The following is an 11,357-nucleotide window of genomic DNA, read 5'->3' on the forward strand; positions in this document are numbered from 1 at the left end:
TATTTTTGTAAACTAAGAGGACAGATTATTCATTTTCTGCACTGTTGAAGCAAGATTTTTCATTTTCATTAAAGCAAGGGACTGATTATTCATTTTCACAACTATATTTTTGATATTCGAAAACATACAATAAAGATTTGTTTATTATAAATACATGTAATACATATAGTATAGTCAAGTCATTATGTACCACTTAATTAGATTAACCATTCCTCCTCTGCAGAAATGAATCTTTTAAATTCTCAACTGCATATACATGTATTGCATACATACATATTTTTAAAGTTTAGTTATAACTAGGCACTTTTAAATGTATTGGCAAACATGCTATGTCGAGCGGAGCGAGGCAAAACAAATTTTGAAGGGTTTTGGAGCCACTGAAGGCCCAAGAAGCTATAGAACAAATGACACAAAATCATGCTTTCTGGGTGTTCCGAAGACCATTTCATAATCTGAAAATGAGTTTTGTTTTAATAATTTTTTGACAATATTTTGGTCTCAAAGCAAAATGTATAAATTCAGTGTAAGACTGGAGTTTCTAGGGACAACATCAAAGGACCAATGTGCATGATTAAGCAAAATTGGAATTCACATAGTTAAGCCTGTGGCTGCTGTTTTTTTTTAAACTCATGACCAAGTTCAGTACAAAATTACTAGATTACAATAGGAATGGAACACTAACAGAATACAGACGGGAAATCAATGAACAAAAGACAAATAAATAAGAAACATTGATCCCGGAAAATCAGGGCTATAAGTCTGAGGGAAACAGAACTTTCTTCTTGCAAGGCCGTGAACACAATTTGATATGGAGACAAGCGTTTGGTTTTGAAATTTCCAACATGTAGTTACGGCCCTGTTAAAATAAAAGTGAAGTAAGGTTTTCTGAGACAATATACCTCAAGTTAAATGAAACCAATTTTCAGACATTTCAAGTATATTTGAATAATATTTATAATTTTGTTATTAAAAAAAATTGGGAAGTGTTTCCCGATAATTTTGGGGAAAAAAAAGATGAATTTATGAAGAATCTGGTGCCATCTCATACTTTCGATTAGACCTGCTGAATTTATTTATTTTCTATACATTGCAAGTCAGGTAATTTATTTTCAAACTACCACAGAACAAACCATATATTTTTGTGATTATCAAGGCTGAGTTATTTATTTTCAAAATCCTCCTGCCTCCCCCCCCCCCCCGAATATCAAATGGTCGTCCCCTACATAAAGAGGAATATATTCGACTCTGCTACAAGCGATTGCATATAGCGTGTGTAGGTAAAGGTAATATATTTGGTAGCTTGCTTGCTTGCTAAGTGAACCGTGAAGTCATTATAACGTTAAGTAAGCTACCCTCCTTTTAAAAAGAGTATATATAGTCCGACAGATAACAAATCAGTATTTGTCTGTAGGACTAGGCTATTTCGTATACCTTACCTAATAATGGTTCAGCTAGCAAGTATTAAAGCTAACCAAAGATTTTACCTTTACCTACACGCTCAATGCAATCTCGAATACAAGTTTAAAGTTGTTTTTTTTTTTGCTCCGGCTCCCGAGTATAAAACATACTACTACCCGGGGTTAGTAGTTTAATTTTAATGGACAATTATTTGTTAATTAACAGTTAAGATTTTTTCAAAGCTTACTTCGTTTTTTTTTAATATATTTTACTCTAGAAATTAGTTCTTTTAACTACAGAATGCGCAAAATACAATATTTCAAAATGTTGCTCTGAATACTGCGTTTGGATTTTTACAAAAGCTACTGTCCATGTGAAGGTTTGACAAAGGTATTGATACCCATGTAGTTCAATGTTAAATGCAAAAAAAAACTTTTCGCAAATTATTGAAAAATGAAATGTAAAATTTTTAAAAAATTGGTGCAGGATACTGTCTCTTGATTTATAAAAAAGCCTCTGGAGATTCCGTATCACGTCAAGTAATTGGAATTCTCATGGGGACTATAACTGTGCACAACTTATTGCAGACCTGTTTCTATTTTGCTATGAGTTATATTTTATTACTAAAATCAGCAAAGACCCATCGAAACAACATCTGATCATGGAAGAATTATATTGTCAATATAATACTTCCATGATCTAATTGAAAAATTAGATAGCACTTTTAGATATTTGGATGATATATTGTCTCTCAATAATGACGACTTCAGTATGTACACTTATGGGATGTATCCTGCCAAGCTGACTTTAAATAAAGCTAATACTTACAATGAACGCTGCCCTTTCCTAGATCTTGATATCTATCTTCAAAAGGAAGCTTGATACCAAAATTAATCATAAAAGAGATGATTTTTTTCATTCTCCAATTGTTAATTATCCATTTTTAAATGGTGACGGTCTCTCCCTTGCCATCATCTTATGGTGTTTTGCATATCTCAACTTGTTCGATTCGCTCGTGTATTTAGCAGCGTATTTGATTTTAACGAAAGAAATCTCTGTATTACTGAAAAATTATTTAGTAATATTAAACGGGTTTTCGATATCGCAAACTAGTCGTAAAACGTTTACTTAATTTTATCATCGGTATAAGGACACCATTCGTAAATATAAATCAGCATGCAGACATCTTATTAATCAGGTATTTCACACCCAATCTGTTGTGGTAATATCCTTTACAAAGCACAAAAGTATCCAATCTAATTAAAAACCGATCTCTCATCACTCCCGTTTTCTTATATGTCGCGTGGGAGATCTAACGAAACCCGCTTTGAGGTCACATGTGAGTGACCTCGTAGGTGTGTCTTTTTCGGCCAATGAAATTGAGTCTTCCACGATCTTGAAAGTTTATCGTAAGGTAAAGGGATGTAACTCATTTTAATTACGACGAAATTGTCAGTCAAAATAATTCATAAACTTTTTTGATTGGCTTATAAATAGGTCGTCAACTCATTTGCATATCGTTATAAATTCATAACTTTTAGTTCACTCACATGTGACCTCAAAGAGGGTTTCGTTAGATCTCCCACGCGACATATCAGAAAACGGGAGCGATGAGAGATCGGTTTTTAATTAGATTGAAAAGTATCGGCATTCACCTCAAAAACTTACCAATTATTTCAACAGACTTATTCAGAAGGGATATAGTTACGATACTGCTTTCAAGTCATTAAGGATTGCATATTTTGGTATTTATATTGATTCACTCATAAGGTCTTTGCATAGGAAATAAACACATTTATTCTATAGCCCAGCTGTTGGCATGATGCGGGTTATTTTGTTCTCATATATTTTATGATGGTATGATACTAAACCCCTTACGAGAGGGATTGTGATTGATTTTCATATGATGATGACGCAATCTTTCAATCAGTTTAACTGATGTCTGGGGCTGGAATGTCAGTAACTGCTACAGCAGTCATTTGTCATTTTATGTATCATTGTACTTTTGCTCAGTATCTTTTGTTACCTTTTCTGATATCGGACTCGGACTTCTTTTAAACTGAGTTTTACTGTGCGTATTGCTACATGTGTTTCTTTATTCTTCATTGGCTAGAGTTTTAAGGGGTGTGGGGGGGGGTATTGAGATCTCACAAAACATGTTTAACTCAGCCGCTTTTTTTAGCGCCTGTCTCAAGTCAGAAGCCCCTGGCTTTTGATAGTCTTGTATAATTTTTATGTTTAGTTCATTTATATGTTTGGTTGAAAAGTTTGACGTCCATTTTCACTGAAATTGTACCGTTTTTTTCAGGGGCTAGCCGAGGTCCACCCCGTGTGCGTGATTTTATCGTTGCGTCGAAAACAATTGGTGGCCTTCGGCTGTTATCTGCTCTTTTGTCGGGTTGATGTCTCTTCGGCATATTCCCCATTTCGATTCTCAATGTTTTCTGTCGCAGTTTCGTAAAACTCCAAGAAGACTTGACAAAGATATTGATATATGAAAAACTTAAAATCTTTGGTAACACTCAACATTTATGTATATAAGAGAAGTATTTTCCATAGATTCAAATTTCAATACTAGTAGTTAAAAAGGTTAAATATAAATTTATTTTTATTAGATCTATGGCAATATTCTGTATGTATTGCCTTCAAATATTGCAAATAGTGATACATGCATGAGTAGAATTGTTATCCCTTTGAGAGATACCTGTGCCTTTCTTCTTCGACTCTTGAATAACGAGGTTTCCTCGTCTTTTGGGTTTTTTATTTCGAAATATAGAAATAGAGAGAAACTACCAATAGCAAAATTGATCACCAGGACAAGATGTTCCATGAGTAGTTTTTTTCTTTGAAAGAGTATTTTTTTCCATTTTTTTATGTTTATTTATTTTGGCAAACAAAGATAAAGAAAAATCACAGAAAAAGAAAAAAAAACAGTGATTAATAAAACAAAGATCAACAATGCACTTTAATCACCGAAATACTCAGTTGACCCTTTGATGGAGTTATCTCCCTTGAAAAATGATTTTACTTTTTTTTGAGTCTTGTCGTTAATAAACGGAATTCTACAAGAGCTGTGACAATTTTATGGAATGATGTCATACGAGCTGAACAGGTTTCGTGTCGTCTCTACCGGTTAATACCTCTCACCACACGATACATGTTCTACTTGCAAGCAAGGCCTTTATTAGTCTTATAAAAAAGAAGATGTGGTATGATTACCAATGAGACCACTGTCCACAAGAGACCAAAATGACACAGAAATTAACAACTATAGGTCACTGCACGGCCTTCATCAATGAGCAAATCCCATACCGCATAGTCAGCTATGAGAGGTCTCGAAATGACTTTATAAGTCTTGTATGTTTTTTGTTTAGTTTTAGTTCATTTAAATGTTTTGGAGTTTGATGTGACGACCATTTTCATTGAAGTGGTACACATTTTGCTTAGGGGCCAGCTAACGCCCGCCTCCGGGTACGGGATTTTGTCTCTGTGTTGAATGAAGACCCATCACTGGCCTTCGGCTGTTTTTTGCTCTTTGGTCGTTTTGTTCTCTCTTTAACCATTCAATTTTAGTTCATTAGCATTCATGTTTCGATGGCATAGGAGAAGAATGAAAAGTGTTTGGTTGGCAAACTTCTAATTTTTGTTACATAGATATAGGAAGATGTGGTATGAGTGCCAGTGAGACAACTCTCCATCCAAGTCACAATTTATAAAAGTGAACCATTATACGTCAACGTACGGTCTTCAACACGGAGCCTACGCCCACATCGGACAGCAAGCTATAAAGGGCCCCAAAAATTACTAGTGTAAAAAACCTATATAAAAAAAGAGAAAATGTCATAGCCACTATCCTCACATACATTTACTTTGTCGACGTGAATGCATGTTGGTGCATGCTCATACAATAGTTACGCCTAACCTGAAACTGAAACTGGAAAACGACGACTTCGATTTTACAATAACGAACGCTTAGTTTAGTTGCCGCATGTAAAAACACCTACATCAAGGATCAAGGAACATCTGATAGCAAAAGCTAGCTAGACTGTCCTCTATTTCATTTCAATGTGGTAGATGCTCTCTCTCTCTCTCTCTCTCTCTCTCTCTCTCTCTCTCTCTCTCTCTCTCTCTCTCTCTCTCTCTCTCTCTCTCTAGCTCTCTCTCTCTCTCTCTCTCTCTCTCTCTATATATATATATATTTACAAAGTATGAGAGTTAGAATAATCAGAGAATTATTATAGATATATATACTCTGTAAGTGGAGTAGAGTGAAGTAACAATTATTGTAAGCCTCTTTCATTCTTTTTCAGAAACGACCTCAAACCGTTGAAAATTAAATAAAGGAAAACATCGATGAGGATGGGGCGGCACGTGTGTATCAAATTGGAATGCCGGCACGCAGTTGGAATAAATATGACCAATGCACACAACAAAATAGCTGTATTGTATTTTATTCATATTATGGTTTCACTGATTTTAATGCATTGTATTGTATCTATAGTATGGTCTCGCTGATTTTAAAGCTACTGTTAATCCTGCTACCTTTATAGTTTCTAATGTCAATGATATAATTAAAATTTCAAATTTCAGTGACGTACATTGACAATTATATACACAATATATATAGCACCACAGAGGTTTCTTGTTACGTAATTGACAATGGATTATCAAGTAACAAATCTTGGATCACGTTTGACTATAAATACATCGGGATTCTCATGTGTACTTCAAATGGAAAATTCGGTCGTAATTGTTTTGCGATGCAAGTCAGTAACTCTATGTCTTATCACTGACAAGACCAGGAATGCCGTTTAAACGATCATGTCGCTTTCAAGTGATCATCATCTGTAGTCACTTGACAATCCTTCTGAAGGATATTTTGACGACCTTATTGATAAGTTCACTTTGGTGTACTTCGGAAAATCGATTAACAATTTTTAAACTTAGAGGAAAAATGCATCTGAAATTTTTTTATCTAATTTGAGCACATGGTTATCGCAGAGTTTATCATCTTGATGTCTTCGTCATGATAAAAAAAACTAGAGGCTCTAAAGAGCCTGTGTCGCTCACCTTGGTCTTTGTGAATATTAAAGGAAGCAGATGGATTCATGACAAAATTGTGTTTTGGTGATGGTGATGTGTTTGTACATCTTACTTTACTGAACATTCTTGCTGCTTAAAATTATCTCTATCTATAATGAACTTGGCCCATTAGTTTCAGTGGAAAATGTTAGTAAAAATTTACAAATTTTATGAAAATTGTTAAAAATTGACTCTAAAGAACAATAACTCCTAAGGGGGTCAATTGACCATTTCGGTCATGTTGACTAATTTGTAAATCTTACTTTGCTGAACATTATTGTTGTTTACAGTTTATCTCTATCAATAATAATATTCAAGATAATGACCAAAAACAGCAAAATTTCCTTAAAACTAACAATTCAGGGTCAGCAACCCAACAACGGGTTGTCCGATTCATCTAAAAATTTCAGAGCAGATAAATGTTGACCTGATAAACATTTTACCCCATGTCAGATTTGCTCTAAATGCTTTGGGTTTTGAGTAATAAGCCAAAAACTGCATTTTACCCCATGTTCTATTTTTAGCCATAGCGGCCATCTTGGTTGGAAGGCCGGGTCACCGGACACATTTTTCAAACTACTAACCCAAAAGATGATTGTGACCAAGTTTGGATTAATTTGGCCCAGTAGTTTCAGAGGAGAAGATTTTTGTAAAAGATTACTAAGATTTACGAAAAATGGTTAAAAATTGACTATAAAGGGCAATAACTCCTAAAGGGGTCAACTGACCATTTCAGTCATGTTGACTTATTTTTAAATCTTACTTTGGTGAACATTATTGCTGTTTACAGTTTATCTCTGTCTATAATGATATTCATGATAATAACCAAAAAAAGAAAAATTTCCTTAAAATTACTAATTCAGGGCCAGCAACCCAACAACGGGTTGTCCGATTCATCTGAAAATTTAAGGGCAGATAGATCTTGAACTGATAAACAATTTTACCCCTGTCATATTTGTTCTAAATGCTTTGGGTTTTGAGTTATAAGCCAAAAACTGCATTTTACCCCATGTTCTATTTTTAGCCATGGCGGCCATCTTGGTTTGATGGCCGGGTCACCGGACACATTTTTCAAACTACTAATCCAAAAGATGATTTTGGCCAAGTTTGGATTAATTTGGCCCAGTAGTTTCAGAGGAGAAGATTTTTGTAAAAGATTACTAAGATTTACGAAAAATGGTTAAAAATTGACTATAAAGGGCAATAACTCCTAAAGGGGTCAACTGACCATTTCGGTCATGTTGACTTATTTGTTAATCTTACTTTGCTTAACATTATTGCTGTTTACAGTTTATCTCTATCTATAATAATGTTCAAGATAATAACCAAGAACAGCAAAATTTCCTTAAAATTACCAATTCAGGGGCAGCAACCCAACATCAGGTTGTCCGATTCATCTGAAAATTTCAGGGCAGATAGATCTTGACCCTATAAACAATTTTACCCCCATGTCAGATTTGCTCTAAATGCTTTAGTTTTTGAGTTATAAGCCAAAAACTGCATTTTACCCCTATGTTCTATTTTTAGCCGTGGTGGCCATCTTGGTTAGTTGGCCGGGTCACCGGACACATTTTTTAAACTAGATACCCCAATGATGATTGTGGCCAAGTTTGGTTTAAATTAGCCCAGTGGTTTCAGAGGAGAAGATTTTTCTAAAAGATAACTAAGATTTACGAAAAATGGTTAAAAATTGACTATAAAGGGCAATAACTCATAAAGGGGTCAACTGACCATTTGGGTCAGGTTGACTTATTTGTAAATCTTACTTTGCTGAACATTATTGCTGTTTACAGTTTATCTCTGTCTATAATAATATTCAAGATAATAACCAAAAACAGTAAAATTTCCTTAAAATTACCAATTCAGGGGCAGCAACCCAACAACGGGTAGTCCGATTCATCTGAAAATTTCAGGGCAGATAGATCTTGACCTGATGAACAATTTTACCCCCATGTCAGATTTGCTCTAAATGCTTTGGTTTTTGAGTTATAAGCCAAAAACTGCATTTTACCCCTATGTTCTATTTTTAGCCATGGCGGCCATCTTGGTTGGTTGACCGGGTCGTCAGACACATTTTTTAAACTAGATACCCCAATGATGATTGTGGCCAAGTTTGGTTAAATTTGGCCCAGTAGTTTCAGAGGAGAAGATTTTTGTAAAAGTTAACGACGCCAGACGACGACGGACGACAGACGACGGACGACAGACGACGGACGCCAAGTGCTGAGAAAAGCTCACTTGGCCCTTTGGGCCAGCTGAGCTAAAAATAGGCGGATGATTCAAAAGGGACAATAAATTAAAATTCACAAATCGCAGGAAAATCAACAAAAACCGAAAAAAAAAACCCGATGAAAAGACAACCAATAGTATAAATACAAAACACTGCATACAAAACTAACGACTGGACAAACTGGATGATGTCACAACCTAGGTAGCTGAGAAGGAATAAAGTCTTTGACATTAAAACATATCCGATGTCATATGCGATACAGAATGAGGTATTCCATACAATCAAAACTTCAAAGAAACGTTTTTTAAGCTGCAACACAAAGACTGAGACTACTTTACTATTTTGTCATTTTGGGGCCTTTTATAGCTGACTGCGGTATAGGCATTCCTCATTTTTGAACCCCGTGCGGTGACCTAGTGCTATAGCTGTTAATTTCATGAAAATAAGGGTTTAGGTTAGATGAACTCAGCTAAGACACATACGTATACCATAAAATCAATCCACACTCCTTAATTAGTTGACATTTGCTTATAGCATCTGAGCAAGGACGTATATTAGATGTTAGTTATACGTCCTTGATCTGAAATTGGATTGTGATCAAATTTTTGACATTACATGGGTTTTTTTTACACAAAACAAATTTCAAGATTTTACAAATTTTACAATTAAAGATTTCTTCTTCAAACTTTTTAAATCTAAAATTAAATAGTTGACACAGCATAGGTTTCTGACACAGAATGAATGTGGTTTAATGAACTTAAAAGTTTGTTTTTGCCTTTTAGCAATTCACTATGCTGTTGAATATTAATCCTCTCAAAAAAATGTTTGAAGAAATTTTCTTTTTATTCATGAAATCTGAAATGAGAAAAATTTAACCCCCCCCCCCCCCTTTTTCACATCCCTGTTTCCCTTTTTCCAAAACTGATATCAATTCAAATTTCTAATGGAGTTTGCAACAATAACTACTCTTTTAAATACATCATAAAATATTAAAATGTAAAATAAGTGCTTGTTATCACTGAATGGTAAAGATTGGTTGGTAGTAAAAGTGAATATACATTGTTTATTGTATAAAACAATAAAAAAAACTTCATCAGCAACATTTTATATTGGCAAATTTCCAATGAAGTTATTTACATAAAGTTATTGGCAAATAAAAATAGAAAATGACATCATAGTCATGTCTGGCAAATGTCCAACATACATTATCTAAAAACATTTTAGATAAGATAAGGAAATAAGATGTAAAAAAACTGCTTGTTATCACTGAATGGTAAAGATTATTTTAATTTATCAGTTGGTAGTAAAAAGTGAATATACATTGTATATTTTATATAACAAAGATTTAAGTTGATTCTGGACAAAGAAAGATAACTCCAATTAAAAAAAAATCTTGCTATTGCACAATATTTTGCAATTAGATATTTCTTGCTTACTATTCTGGACAAAGAAAGATAACTCTAATTAAAAAAAAATTTGCTATTTCACAATATTGTGCAATTAGATATTTCTTGCCATTGCGCAATTGAAAAGACTTGCTATTGCACAATACTTAATATAATAATTTTAGATCCTGATTTGGACCAACTTGAAAACTGGGCCCATAATAAAAAAATCTAAGTACATTTTTGGATTCAGCATATCAAAGAACCCCAAGATTTCAATTTTTGTTAAAATCAGACTAAGTTTAATTTTGGACCCTTTGGACTTTAGTGTCGACCAATTTGAAAACAGGACCAAAAATGAAGAATCTACATTCACAATTAGATTTGGTATATCAAAGAACCCCTTTTATTCAATTTTTGATGAAATCAAACAAAGTTTAATTTTGGACCCTGATTTGGACCAACTTGAAAACTGGGCCAATAATCAAGAATCTAAGTACATTTTTAGATTCAGCATATCAAAGAACCTAACTGATTCATTTTTTTGTCAAAATCAAACTAAGTTTAATTTTGGACCCTTTGGACCTTAATGTAGACCAATTTGAAAACGGGACCAAAAGTTAAGAATCTACATACACAGTCATGACAATTAGATTCGGCATATCAAAGAACCCCAATTATTCAATTTTGATGAAATCAAACAGTTTAATTTTGGACCCTTATTCTGTTGGGACCAAAACTCCCAAAATCAATATCAACCTTCCTTTTATGGTCATAAACCTTGTGTTTAAATTTCATAGATTTCTATTTACTTATACTAACGTTATGGTGCGAAAACCAAGAAAAATGCTTATTTGGGTCCCTTTTTGGCCCCTAATTCCTAAACTGTTGGGAAATCAATACCAACCTTCCTTTTGTAGTCATTAACATTGTCTTTAAATTTCATTGATTTCTATTTACTTAAACTAAAGTTATTGTGCGAAAACTAAGAATAATGCTTATTTGGGCCCTTTTTTGGCCCCTAATTCCTAAACTGTTGAAACCAAAACTCCCAAAATCAATCCCAACCGTTCTTTTGTGGTCATAAACCTTGTGTCAAAATTTCATAGATTTCTATTAACTTAAACTAAAGTTATAGTGCGAAAACCAAGAAAATGCTTATTTGGGCCCTTTTTGGCCCCTAATTCCTAAAATGTTGGGACCAAAACTCCCAAAATCAATACCAACCTTCCTTTTGTGGTCATAAACCTTGTGTTAAAATT

This window comes from Mytilus galloprovincialis, chromosome 4 (genome assembly GCF_965363235.1).
Source record: "Mytilus galloprovincialis chromosome 4, xbMytGall1.hap1.1, whole genome shotgun sequence".
In the NCBI taxonomy this organism is placed as follows: domain Eukaryota; kingdom Metazoa; phylum Mollusca; class Bivalvia; order Mytilida; family Mytilidae; genus Mytilus; species Mytilus galloprovincialis.